This window comes from Agelaius phoeniceus, chromosome 3 (assembly GCF_051311805.1).
Source record: "Agelaius phoeniceus isolate bAgePho1 chromosome 3, bAgePho1.hap1, whole genome shotgun sequence".
Taxonomy (NCBI): domain Eukaryota; kingdom Metazoa; phylum Chordata; class Aves; order Passeriformes; family Icteridae; genus Agelaius; species Agelaius phoeniceus.
This window is the reverse complement of record NC_135267.1, coordinates 13,553,825-13,569,223: the sequence shown is the minus strand read 5'-3', so window position 1 is coordinate 13,569,223 and position 15,399 is coordinate 13,553,825.

The window sequence follows — 15,399 nt, the reverse complement described above, 5'->3', positions numbered from 1 at the left end:
GTGTCATATTTTTTATAAGCTACAAGAACTGCCATTCTCAGTGTAAGACTAAGATGTTAAGCTGAATTTTCTCTATGAAATGAATGCTCCAAATAAATACTTAATTAACTAAACATTTGGTTAAAGCTAAACTTTAAAAACGCATATCTTTATGAGACCTTGAATTCTTTTCTTGCTTTTAAATTTATAGAAAATTCTTTGATTTTTGAACCTCAGGACAAGTTCATATAACATGCTTAATAGTTTGCCTGGTTACAGAATTTTATATGTGACCAGAAAATTCTGATGTGAGGAACTGTTTTCAAACTAATGGCTGAAGGCAAAAATGAAGGTCCTCAAAGGTAAAAGATTTGTTTTTGTGTAAAGAATACAACGCTACTTTCAAGTAACATTTGTGGTTAAAAAGTCAAACTAAGCATCAAGTTTGTTATCTAAATTTAGCTTTTCATATAAAAAAACCTGACTTAAAAGCATCCCTGCTGGTTTTAAGTTGCCAGAGCCTGCAAGACCCAGATGAGACAGGACTGTCCACCTTTGAAATTCATCTACGCTCAGTCATCCATGGTTCATACACAACTTGTTTGAAAGATGAATGCTGTGGATTCCTCTTCCCTTTAGCTCTCTGCTGGCAGCAAATTTGTCAGAGGCAGTTGGTCTGCTCTAAGGTTTTACCTTCTCTTCAGAAAATAAATTAGGAGTATTAAAACTTCAGAAGATAAGATGCCTCTGAAGCACTGTTGAACTCTGCTGCTAGGCAGGAGGTAGGGGAGAGACATTAAGTATTCAATGCTGACATTTCTGCTAAAGCCTGCAGTAGGTCTTGAGCAAGTCATTAAAGTAGTTTGTGTTAGGAAATAGACTTTTTAGGAGGTTTTAAGTATATTCATTATATTTTCTCTATTATTTTTATTGAATTAAGACTAAGTCCTATAGTCCTTTTCTGTAAAAAAACTGGGATGAAACATGCTCATTATTATATCCATTGATACAGACAGTAAGCTAGTAATTGATTTCAGTAGTGTGTCATCAGATACTGTTGGTTTGGTTTTGGTTTTTTTTCAATGAGGGGGCAAAAAAAACCCCAACATTATAATTACTTAGAATATTTTTTTTAAAAAATTGAATTACTATTATGCAAACCATTTTTAATCCCGTTAGAATGTGTGATCTACATTTCCATAATTCACCATTAGCAGTCTAATTACATGTGAACACATTACCAGCACAGAAAATATGAATTACAGCAGTATAAATCCCATTCTATCAGGCATTATGTCTTCATTGTCCCCTTCTCATTCATACCCATCATCACTTTCATGCAAGGAGCTGCTATGGAAAGTATGAAACATACAGAAACAACACAAAAAATGCATGGAGAAACATCAGAGAAGGCCACAAATGCAACCAGAACTATCTTACATTTCCTGTAGAATTAATATTAAAAAAAACTAATTATCCAAATGTTGAGGGCAAAGTGCAAACTATTCTTCAGCAAAATACACAGTTAAGAGAGTGTCTGTTCTCATTAAGGGATTAGTAAGTAATGGCTTTTGCCCTTAGGAGACAGTTTTAAATACAAAATATATTGTGAGCAACATGCCATTTTCAAAAATCTAGCCATACATTCTTCTTTATAAATCCTAAGAAATTTGTCTTTGAAATATCTACTCAATAAAGAATTTAGACGATTTTTTTCTAGAATTTAATTTAGAAATTAGAAATTTACAAAAGCTTGAGTACCAAAAAATTAAATAGTTACTCTCAAGAATGTCAGTATTTAGAAACTTTGACTGTTATAACAGAAAATTGAAACTAAAAATAGGAGGTACCTTCTGTTAAGCTGAAAGGAAAAAAAAAACAAACACACCAAAACCAATCCACCCCTCCAACAAACCAAATAAATAAACGAACAAATAAGTAGAAATAACTTGAATGTGAAATTTCTGATTTTAGTGTGCTAAAAATGATGTTATAACAGCAGTAATTCCAAAAAACTGTGTTAATACTCCTAGGAGCATGGAAGTGGTAGAAAGTATAGACATGTCTGAAAATATTTCTTTGCACAAGCAATAACTATAGCTGTCATTTTACTTAAAACTGGTTATTACAAATACTTGGGAATATGACAAACAACTCAGTAATGAATGGTGTGATGTGTGAAAGTTTTCATGTGGACAAGCATGAAAAGATCTGAAGATTCATGACAATTTACATGACAAGGTTTTACCATGACAATGCCTTGGACAGAAGTGTTTATACCAGGAAACAGACACTTTTAATGATATTTGTAGTTTCTTTGCCACCTTAGTGGCTTTTTTTGTTATTATTTTAAGGGTCAAGAGATTTCCACAAGCATACATAGCGTGGCCTATGGTTATATGCCAATACATCACTTTTTCTCAGTGACAGAGAATATACATGAAAAAAAGCATTAGGAAGAATCTAGTAAAAGTTAAGTGTTTAAAGAGAATGGGGGAATTGCATATTTTGTTTTGTCAATAAGCAAATAATTAAGAAGCTGGTTGTAAAACTACAGTTGTATCGTGTAGGTAAGGAAATGTTCACATGTGATAAAAATATGTTCAGTTATTCATAAGATGTGGACTGCTTTGAAATGACTAAAAAGATCAATGAGAAAATAAGATACAAAGTGTGTTTTGCAGTTGATAATTATGGTCCTGTAGACTGAGATATTTGATACCGTGTCTAAACACTGGAAATGAGATTTCAAGGACAGCATTAAGAGGAACTTCCAGAACTGCCTTGAAGCCATGCACTCATATGCAAATAGACAGTTAAGGAGAATGAACTGTTTCCTCCAGTTCATACCCACAATCTATTCCTTCCCTCAAGTGGTCATTTAATTCTGCTTCATCAGAAAAATACAAATCAATATTCTTCCAGACCTGGTTAGTGGAACACACCAAATGAGCAAGGGCATAATCATGTTGTGCATTATTTTTAGTTCAGTAAACTCACTAGAACACATTTCACCAGATTCTTTAACAAGCCTATAAAAGCTAAAACTGTGTTTACAGTAAAATAAGAGCATTCTTTATAAATTCACATAAACAAAACAGCCATTCATTAAGAAGGAAATCTTACAGGCGCAGGAGAAAGCCATGTCCACATGCCAAAAGACAAGCCATCAGGGAAGAAGACTGACCTGACAGAACAGAGACTTTTGGCTGGAACTCAGGAAGAAAAAGAGTTTTCAACCTTTGGAAGAAAGGGCGGCAACTCAGGAGGACTGCAAGGATGCTCTGAAGTAATGCAGATGGAAAATCAGCTGTGCCAAAGCTCAACTAGTACTTAATCTGGCCACAAGAATAAAATATGACAAAGAAGCTTTTTAGAAAATCAACAGAAGAAGACCTAATTTTAAATCCTCCCTTTATTGGATACAGGGGGAAACAGTGACAAATGAGGAATAGGCATAGGCACTTAAAACTTTCTTTGTTTCAGCCTTTAACAGTGAGACCAGTTTTTCTTCAGGTACCCACCTCTCTGAGATGGGATACAGGGACAGGAGGCTGAATGAAGCCTCTTAATCCAAGAGGCAGTGGTCAGGGATCTGCTGCCCCCCTTAAACATGCACAAGTCTATGGGGACAGATAGGATCCACCCAAGGGTACTCAGGGAGTTGGTAGAAGCACTCACCAAGAGACTTTCAATTATTTACCAGCAGCCCTGGTTAACCAGGGAGGTCCCAGCTGACAGGAGGTTGGCAAATGTTGCCCAGCTACAAGAAAGGCCAGAGGATGGATCTGGGGAACGACAGCCCTGTCAGCCTGACCTTGGTTCTGGGGAAAGTCAAGGAGCACATAATTTTGAGCCCCATCATATGGCACAGGCAGGACAACCAAGGAATCACGTCCAGCCAGCAGGGATTTATGAAAGGCAGGTGCTGCTTGACTGACTTGATCTCCTCCTATGACAAGATGCCCCAGTTAATGGATGAGGGAAAGGCTGTAGATGTTGCCTGCCTGGATTTCAATAAAACCTCTGACACCATTCTCCACATTATTATCCTGGAGAAATTGGTTGCTCATGATTTGGGTGAATGCACTGTTCATGGGATAAAAAACTCTGGATGGCTGGGCCCAGGGAGTGGTGGTGAATGGAGGTAAATCCAGTTGGTGGCTGGTCACCAGAGCTGTTGCTCAAGGATGAGTGTTGGGGTGAGTCCTGTTTAAGATCTTTATCAACGACCTGAACAATAGCATTGAGTATATCCTCAGTCAGTTTGCAGATGACACCAAGTTTGGGTGGGGGTGTTGATCCTCTGGAGGAGAGGAAGGCTCTGCAGAAAGATGTGGATGCATTGTCTGATCACAATTGTGGGAGGATCAACAAGGCAAAGTGCCAGGTGCTGCTGTTATATCACAACAACCCCATACAGTGTTACAGACTTGGTTAACAACTGGACTTGATGACCTTACAGGTATTTTCCACTTAATGATTCTATGATTCTAAGAGTATATATAAAGCTGCTTAGTGAAAAAGGATGGAGATGCTGGTCAACAGCTGGCAGAACATGAGCCAGAACATTGCCAAAAAGGCCATCAATGCATTGTGGCTTGTATCAGAAATAGTGTGGCCAGCAGGATAAGGGCATCTCCCTGAAATTGACACTGATGAGCTCCAGATTGCATCATGTGTTCAGTCTTAGGGCCCTCAGTGCATGAAGGACATTGAAGTGCTGGAGGAAGTCCAGAGCAGGACAACAGAGCTGGTGAGGAGTCCCGCAAGACTGGTGGGACCAACTAACAAAGCAGAAGTTGTCTTGCCTGGAGGCAAAGCAATAAGGAAGAGACAATATAAAACCACCCCAAAGTTGTGCCAGGGGAAATTTTGATTGTACAGAAAGAAAAATTTCTTCATCAAAAGGATTGTCAAGCGTTGAAACAGGCTGTGAAGGTCAGTGATGGAATCACCATGCCTGGAGGTACTTAACATATGTATTGATGTGTCACTTAAGGACATGATTTGGTGTTGGACTTGGCTGTATTAATGGTTAGACTTAATGATCTTAAAGGTCTTTTCCCAACTGAATGGTTCTAGGATTCTACAATTAAAATCTCCAGTTTTAGTTTTCATATCACATGGGCAAGCAATCATTTCAGTGGTGTCTTGCAGTTGGACACACAAGTACATTTTCACAGATCTGAGATTTATCTGCAGATTTCTGACCATTGTCCCTTCTCTGTTGCAGAGTTGGGTATGTCTGTACATGATTTGTAATACTTATACTATAATATTAACATACCTGATACATCAATTATCTTATGTTCAGGATTTCAGCAAGGTAATCTCTATGTTCATACTGCTTCCTGAGAAACTAACAGATTTCTTCTTTTCAAGGGGATCAGAGATTGCAAATAATTACCTGCAAAGCCTATGGAGTCCAGAATTTCTTTATTCTTATCTGTCTGTTCAACCCAAGCCTAATTAGGGATTGATCCTGAATGGGATTTCTAGGTCTTTAGTACATCATAAATAATAAATAGGTGACAGTAATAAAATGACTTTACCATACTGCAAGAGTTCATTCTATGGCCAAGGTGTTTTGTGTGAAACTAACAGAACTGAACTTAAGATTATTTGCCACATAAATAAATAGAACTGCCTTCAATATACCTTCTGAACTGCTTCTCCATGAAATCACCTTGTCAACTGGAAATCTACCTGACAATCAGATACTATAGCATAAGTCACTACAAAAAAATTTCAGTGTTAGCATATCACTCCCACAGGAATCTCATTTATATTATGAGTGACACAAAATTTAAGAGCTGTCTCTTGGTACTGACCCTCAGGTATTTTTCAGCAATGTTTGCTACTTGTGTATAAATGTAACTCTTTATTTGAGAAGCAATATAGCCAGGTATAAAAGACTTGCAGTTTTCCATTGCCAGTATTTTTATTTCCTCACCCTGTGGACCGTTTATTCCAGGGAGAGAAATCACTTCTCTAAACAAGGAATTTAGAAAAACCAGTACAATTTTCTGATATTTGCAATTACAACAAGTCCAGTTCTGAATGGATAAACTATTTGTAAAAGTAAGATTCAATGTATTTTTAACTGTATATCATAGATAAATTAACAAACAAAGGACCAACAGATCTCTAATCTTTAAAAAATAATACCTTTTTGTGATTTTCAACTCCTTTTTCTGTACAAGTGGAGGAAAAGTTTACTCCCCTTTCTCTTTTGAAATGTGTCTCTTAATGATAAATGAATATGGCAATGGCACATAGGGATTTCTGATTATACAATTTGTCTTCAGTGCCACTAGATACGATTTCCTGTTTCAATCTTCTCCACCTTTTTTCTGTTATATCAAAATTGCTAGGATTTTATAGATGTGTTTTTCTCTGCAACAGCTTGAAGATATCAGTAAAATAAAATGCAGTTAGTACTTAAGATCTGATAAAATATTGCTAATTTGTTTTCCAGCATATTTAAGATTCAGATCTCCACAGACTAAACTCAGGTGGCAAGAATGAAAACTGGTTAAGCACAGAAAATCTACAATGACGGATACTACACAGAATTCCAAAAAAACAAAAGCCACACAGATGAGAAACATTAAAAGCCCTGAAACACCTACATAGCATTCATGTCTCATAATAAATTTTAACTAGGTAACTTCCACTCAGAAAAAGGTATCTTATACTAAAAGTCCAAGAACTTTAAAACACAACAACTCGGTACCAGTAAATGCATTAAAAGTAAATGCATACAACACTGACAAGTGCTTTTCAGCTGCCTAGCAAATATATGTAATGTAGGATGTCACAAGTTATTTGATTTCATTTTACTATTTAGTTTGAAGTCCTTCATTTGCTTAAGAATTATATACTTTGTATATGTACCTGACATTTTATTTCATTTTATTTGATATTTAATTGTATTTTTGTGATGTTTTTTGAAAGGAGATTATATACTGTAGAGGATATAAGCGCCTCCTCGACATCATCTTCTGATATATCAGTATTACTTCTTTTGCTGCTCTTACTTTAATTCTCTAAGTGTTTTTTTTTTTTAGCTTTGACTGAACATCTGTCCACTTCTTAAAGCAAGCCTTTCCTCTCTGATTTCTTGTTACAGGGAAATTTAACTGGTGTGGCCAGAAGGACTAAACCATAAAATTCAGCCACACACAGCTTAAAATTTAATGAACAGGACACACAACATGCTCATACCAAAAACAAGCCCCCTGCCCAAATGCCGATTAGTAGCACTTAGAGTACATCTAGGAAAGGGATGCTTGCTCCCAGCCTTCAAGCAGATGGTGACCTGGCTCCCTCATCTAACACCACCTGCACTGCACTACCACATATCTCTGGATGTTCCTCTCCACCTCTGAGGGGCTATCTTCTAGCTGTGCATTATTCTCTGAAGAGATTGGCATCATAAACCACTAATGGTCCTGTTTATCACGAGGCTGAAGACAATACCTTTGGCTCTCACCATATATGAGGCCAACTGATGGTTTGCATCAACCTCTGCTTCTTCAGTTTATCTGTGTTACACAACAGGTGAAGTAAGCACTGTGAAAGTCACATAACAAAGTTCATCTATCCATTCTTTGTTTTCCAGATCTGAAAATCAGCCAGAACTGGACAAATCTAGTGGGGGTCACAGCTACCTGAGTGGTGCTTTCAGATAGGCTTCTTCTTTGGCTTTTCTATATGCATGTACTGAGAAAAATCAAGCCTACCAGAGAAATGTCAACAAGCTTGTAGCCAGTATTTTACATTTTGAGGATGAGAGACTAGATGAAAAGCACATTTAATATAGATCTAATTAAAAGGCAGGTTTATGTACACATCCTCTCTACCTCCAGAAACTCCAAAAATATTGCACTGTTGGCTTTACTGAGCACAGAGCATGTTCTGGTGAACACTATAATAATTGTTTATCAGTCTGCTGCAAGGTATCAGTTGTTCTCAGTTTGAGATAGTCAGTAATTATGTTAGAAGCTGATACTGTCACAGATTGCTGCCAACAAACAATGTATAAATTAAAATACAGTTATTCAGCATATTGCACAGTATAAATTTTCCAGTATAATTCATTCCCTAGAAGTGGCAGCTGCTGCAACTTTCTAAGTACACAAAATAATCCAGCTATTTGGAGATGCATAGGTCTGCACCCTTCTGGTAACTTTCTCCAAACAGCAGTTGAAACACCTGACAGTTCATTGCAAGAACAAAGGCACTCAAAACCACTTTCTGTTTCATAGAAGCATAGAATTATTTAGGTAGGAAAGGACCTCTAAGGTCACTGGGTACAACCATTAACTTAATAGGTGCCAAATTCACCACTAAAACATGTCCCTAAGTGTTATATCTATATGTCTTTTAAGTACCTCCAGGGATGGTGACAACCACTATTGCTACCCTGGGCAGCTAATTCCAGTATTTCATTCAAATAAATGTTTTCCTTATACCCAATATAAAAACTCTTACAGTTTGGACTCTGAAAACAGATAGTTGTGTGGAAAACTTTTATGTGGGTAATAAAAGCAAATTTTAACACTATTTTTATAATCATTCATGCAGAGCTCATCTTTTTAGCAATGGAGACAGAAACCATTGGGATCATTTTAGCATTCCCTTTATTGTTATTGAAATAAAAAGACACTTATAAAGAAAGAAAAAGTTCCAAATTCACAAACCAACTACACTAACAAAGTATAATTCATGCACAAAAAACTCAAGAGCATTGGCAACTGAAAGCACATTAAGATTTTTTTATGCTTGAGATTCAGAGAACAGAGGAATGGAAACCTATTGGAGGTTGTTCACTCTTTTGCCTCTAACTGGATTCATGAACTTGAGTCAATTACACTTTCCACATCTCAATTTGCACTAGTTTGAAGTGGGAAAATAACCTCCACTGGCCTCAAAGCAAGTTGTGAGAGCTCAAAGGGAAGCCCTGGGACTGTCTCAGATGAAAAGCAGTGCTTAAATGAAAGTGTGGTTCTCCACTCTCTCTTACCTTGGTGTTACAGGCATGCAACACTATCTTCCTGGAAAGAAAACCAGATGATGGTGTTGGGTGGGGTCCCTTTGGTTTTGTATTTTTTTTTTAAATGATCTCTATGACTTAAGCAGATGTAATGGCTTTTCTGGTTCCCAGTGGACCCTAAACTTCTTAGATTGCTACTAAGCAGTAATTTTCCTCCTTGTGAACAAAGTAAGAATTGTTCTAATTGGATTTTTAATCTGTAGGATCTGTATATATGTTTATGTTCTCCTCCCCCAGAACACAGTGGATTGAGTGATGTTTTCTCTATGTGTGTGTGCTTTTGTGTGTGTGTGCTATATTTGTGGCCTATCTGGATGTTTTCTCACAGTCTCATCATCATCACAGAAAGCAAAGTAATTTTAAAAGTCGAGATACAGAATTAGAAACTCAGTGCACAATCTTAGATTACCTCAGAGAGTCCATTTGTTATCAACTGTTTGCTCCTATGGGTTCACTCAGCAAATTTATAGCCTTTTCAGGAGAAACAAGTACATGGTGTGACCTTGAAAATACACTAAAAAAAGGCCCATTCCTTAGTTGTGGCTTCACTTGGCAAAAAAAATAAATGCAGTTATATGTGTATAATGTGATAGTTTATTTTTGCTTTTGATTATTATCCAGATAGAGATTTTCTTGGGATTGACTGTGGCAATCCCAGTGTGATTCTAATCACATCTCTCTGGACTCTCCCCCAGAGTGCCCTGGGGCATTAAGGTGGTATATCTAACCTTATAATAAAGACTCATTTAGCATTAAAGGAAACTGCCTACTTAGCACTGACTTTTAGTATATTCCAAACTGGTTAAACTGTGCTAGTGAGGCTTGGTTAGAATTGACTCCACTTACCCTGTCTGAAAGAGTTGGAGACTGCTGAGAAGAGACAGGTACAGATGTATTCATTCACCACTGAAGCAGAGCTGCATTTTTCTGTCATCAGAACTGAAATTCACTCCAAGCTTTGTACAGGAATCTGAAAAACTTTTATCTGAAATGAACACAAACATATTTCATTTGAGATACTGGCACTTGTTAATTTTAGTGTTCTAAAATAAATTTTCATTATTAATATAAAATTAATCAAAACCCCATCAGTGACTCATTTCTCTTTTTGTATATATACATACATCCATCTATGTAAGAATCTGCCTTATGCTGAAATGAAGGAGACAAAGCTGCATTTCTATGTATGCTGTATTCTTCCTATGTCTATATGCAAATATACCTGCCTTATATGATTATCACCAGAGTGATAGATCCATGCTGCTTATCCATTAAAGTAGCAACTGCCTTAAATGACCTAATCTGATTTTCTCATTAGCCATTTCCACTGCAAGTATACTACAGATGAATTATGAGAAACATTGCAGATTAAGCATAGTTAGAGTATGAAGTCTTGCATGCTTTTTAATTAGTAATAATATTGCAACAATTTTGTGCAATAAATCAGCAAACGATAAAATAAAAATTTACAAATCTACATAATCCATGTCATTGCTATTTCTATATGGATATATATGTACACACACAAATTCATACTGAATAGGTTTTTATGGAAGTTTGCACCAAGTTTCACTGAGAATCATAAACATCCTTTAGAAGACACTAAAAAAAAAAAGCACTAAACAAAATGAAAGTTAATTGATTCTGTGCTTTGAATCCCTATCACAGAATTGCTGGTTGTACTTTAACCTTGGAATAGGTATTGATTGACATTTACCACATGGGACTTCATTACTTTACACTAGTATATCTGAATGTAAAGTGACATTTTCCAAATACAGGCAGACACTATCCCCTATGCAGCAATACACTCACACATTTATCTATGACATACTGGGACACTTGTATTGACCTGATCCCCACATTGCCCAGAATGGGTAACTCTGCAACATGTACTGGCTTTTGTTAGGGATATTCTTCTTGATTTGTTTTTCATGGAAACTAGGATGTAGGTAAACAAGAAGAAGGAGATGAGATCATCTGGATCATCTGGATGATGACCCATCCCGGCATGTAATTCAGATGATGCACATATTGTGAATACAAAATTTATTTTAGGTTTTCTGGCCTAGGCTTGGAGCTGAAAACCATCTCCTTCTCTGTACTCTCCTTCACTGAGGTCGGGTGAGATACTCAATCTATACAATATATTCTTCAGTCAATGAACAAGCTTAAGGAACTTCAGTGTTTGAATCAATCTTCTTTCCATTAAAAAGGACGTTGGTTTCATTATGAAGGTATTTATTGACCTCTGAATAGGTCTTCCCCACCAAATCACAGAGCTGATCGTGGGAGAGCTTTTTGCTTTGATATATTATGAGACACCATAATGGTGGCATGATGTTTTGGGTTTTTTTAGTATCTATTTTTAAATATTTGGAGTACCTTTTCCCTGAAAAAAAGGCCACTGTCTTCTCTTGAGAAATGAGAATACACTTGATATTGAAGTAAACGGGAGGGAAGCCAAAAACTTGGCCCAGGATTTCTTATACAGGCATGTTATTTCCCAAAAACATGTTTTAGTGTATTCAAAAGACTTATTTCTTACCCGAACTTGTACGTGGCGTATTTCACATAATTAAAACCAACAAACAAACAAACAAACAAACAAAATTAAAATTTGCAATCCTGTCTTTTACTACTTATTTAAATAGAATGTGTCAGGACAAAATGCTTATAGGATCGTGATTCTATAGATATTCTCAAAGAAGCAACCCTGGCAAAATTCTACATTAGTATAATACAAGCTTTGTTTCAACCCAGGGTTACTGAAACAGCACAGAAAAATATCTGAATTATCTACAGATCCTTCTTGTAGCAAGCCAGGATGATGAAGGCTGCCACATAGAAACTGCTTCCTGTTAATCCTTCACATTTAAACTCAGTTTGAAACTCTACTTCATCCTCCTCCCTTTATGGCTGCTGTAATGCTGACACAAAGGGAAGAGTCTAGTTCTTAGGCAAGTGGCTTACAGAAGATGCAAAGAATTAAACAAACACCCATGTAAAGTTTAGCACCTAGACAGCATAGCATAAAGAAAGTGTATTTATATTGTGAGAGCTCACTAATAACAATTTTCTGTATTCTGCACTAGCCTCTCCTCCTAACTACTTAGAGTTGCAGCCCCAGATGGAGACCTTTATACCTTGATCCTAAAGGAATAAATTTCTCCCTGAAGAGAAGTCAATCAAAAAGAAAAGTGTGTCTTTTTTTTAATTCATAAATAAGAGAGAATTCTTTTTCATGTCAGTTGTAGTTATTTCATGCATTAATTAAGAAACCAAATGGTATACCTATTTTCTTATAAGACTTGATTGTTCTTCAATAAATGTAAAGGACTTTTTTCCACCAAAATAGCTTTTGCATGTGACAATAAGTTGGTTAGAGCATGGTGATAATAATGTCAAAGTCATGGGTTCAATCTCCATAGGGGCCATTCTCTCAAGAGATGGACTCCGTAATCCTCTTGTACACAAGAATACCTAAGGATCCATTGCTTTAGTGTCTAGCCATGTCAATTTATTGTACTTTTCTATGAGACTTTCTGAATCATAGAATAGTTTTGGTTGAAACAGACCTTAAAAATAATTCCCAACACACATATTTTTAGACCAGGTTGCTCAGAGCCCTATCCATCATGGTCTTGAACACTTCCAGGGATACAGCATCCTCTGGGCAACATTTTCCAGTGCCTCACCACCCTCACAGTAAAGAATTTCTTCCTAATATCATTTTCCACTACTGATTTGCTTGTTCCTGTGACTGATATCTGTGCCACAGTTACCCTAGCTGTCCAATTTGGGCACCTAGAAGCTTAGTGTTAGGTCCTGGGAATATTTGTGTATGTTATCAGGCTAGAGCTATTATTGATTCATTGTATATGATATAGTGGCAACTTTTTGTAGTATATTAACAAGATTCTTTCATGTCAATTCATATTGTCAAATGTCTATGGGTCAAAGGATGTATTCCTCTGACTGGTCAGCAGCATGAGAATGGCATAAAATTTTCTATGAAATCTACAGGGAACTTTTTTGCATTAGTTGTTACATATAACACAGATATATAGCGCCAGTACAGTGTAAGAAGTATATACTACTCTTCACCTTGTTCAAAAATATTGAATTAACAAAATACCGTGAAGCATCTCCCTCTGTCACACTCATGTTTATGCTGCACACACACACACGCGTGTGTGTGTGTGTGTGTGTGTGTGTGTGTGCCTTGCTTTCACTAACCTTCTCACCAGAAAGAAAGAGATATTTAAAATTCAATGTGCTAATCTGAATCAAGATTGTGTATATCAGGACTATTAAAGGCCTCAGAGTTGATTGATTTTTCTGTGCTTTGGATTATAATCACAATATTTTACCTATTTATTTATTTCAAGAAACTGGTAGAAATTAACATGAATACACACGTTTCTAATTCCTGACTACATAGTTACTTAGCACTAAAATGCTACATAAATATGTAATGTCGTATGAATAAAACTTAATTTTTTTTCTGTACTTGTCTCTCCTTGTAGTTATTTGTTGGAATACTTAATGGCCAATTAGAAATCTATTTCTCTGACAGTTAAAATCTATAATTCATCAGATGCAATATGATAATTGCCTGTTCATAATCTCAAACATTGCACATCACTGAGGAAATGATTCAGAATTGTTTTCCAATTATAAATAAACTTAATTGCTCGGAAAACATACTGTCTCTTACAATCTCATAGAAGCCGGCATTGGGAGCTAAGATGACACTACTTAAAGTTTTGCAGCTCATAATTTAGCAGTTTAAATGCACAGTTAAAACTTTATAGACATACATCAAGGCCAATGGTGCTATTCATGCCCTGCAGTTGCATCATTTGAAGCTTAAATCAGGGATATGGTGATGATCAGATAGAGACAGAGATATGCCTTTGGCCACAGTTTTCAACTCACTGACAAACATGGAGTTTCTCAACCTGCAAACTTCAGCAGACTAAAGGGACAGTAAGAAGTGAATTAATGTTTCTTTTTCTTGGTTGTGCTCCAGAGACTTATTAGCCATCAGAAAAAGTATTTGAATGTTTTCACCCTCTGGAGACTCATGTCTTATATAAAAAATCCCATATTCACAGAGTCAGATTGGAAAAAAATCTCTGAGATTATCTAGCCCAACCTATGACTGAACACCACCCTGTCAACTAGATCTTGGCCCTGAGTACCATATCCAGTCTTTGCTTTAACACCCTCAGGAATGCTGCCTCCACTGCCCTCCTGGGCAGCCCATTACAATATCTATATGATCCCTTCTTCCCAATCTCCAGACTAAACTTCCCCTGTGCAGTTTAAGACTGTGACCTCTTGTCCTGCTGCTAGTTGCCTGGGAGAAGACTCCAACTCCCACGTGGCTACAACCTCCTTTCAGGGAGATGTAGAGAGTGATAATGTCACCCTTGGGCCTCCTTTTCTCCATGCTAAGTGATCCCAGCTCCTTCAGCTGCTTCTCATAGGACTTGTCCTCCAGACCCCTCACCAGTTTCATTGTTGTTCTCTGGACCTGCTCTAGTGCCCCAATTGAGGGCTACAGTACTCAACACAGCACTTAAGGGGCAGCCTCACAAGTACTTGTACAGGTTAAGGATGTCCTCCCTGGTCCTGCTGGCAACACTACTCCTGATACAAGCCAGGATGCCTTTGGTCCTCTTGGCCACCTGGTCACATGGCTGGCTCATGTTGAAGTGGCTGTCAACCAGCATCCCCAGGGCCCTTCCCACTGGGACACTTTTTAGCCACTCTTTCCCCAGCCTGAGGAGAAGCTCAGCATGAGGTTCTCATAGCTGAAGTGCAGGCCCTGGCACTTTGTCTTGTTGAAGCTCATGATGCTGTTCTCAATCCATCAATCCAGCCTGCCCAGGTCCATCTGCAGAACCTTCCTGACCTTCTGTAATTTTTTTGTTTTTCATTGTTTTCCTGTCTTTCCTCCTTGCTCTCTTCCTTGATAGTAAATAGAAGTCAATTCTTATTTTTGTCACAAATATTTGATCTCATTTGTGCCTTAATCTTGCTCCAGATATTTTCAAACTTCCCCCCCCACCTCCTTCTGTAAATGCAGCTTGGGACACATGGGCTTCCAGCTTTCCCAGGAATATGTCATGGGAGATGGTCTTGAAAGCTTTGCTGAAATCTAGGTAGACTATGTCCACAGCCTCAAGCACTAGATGGGTCACCTGGTCATAAAAGAAGATCAGGTTATTCAGGTAGCACCTGCCTTTCCTTAACCCATGATGTCTGGGTCTGACCCCTTGCCTGTAGGGGTGATCACATTCAGGATAATCAGCTCCATAACCTTGCTGGGCAGCAAGTCAGGCTGATAG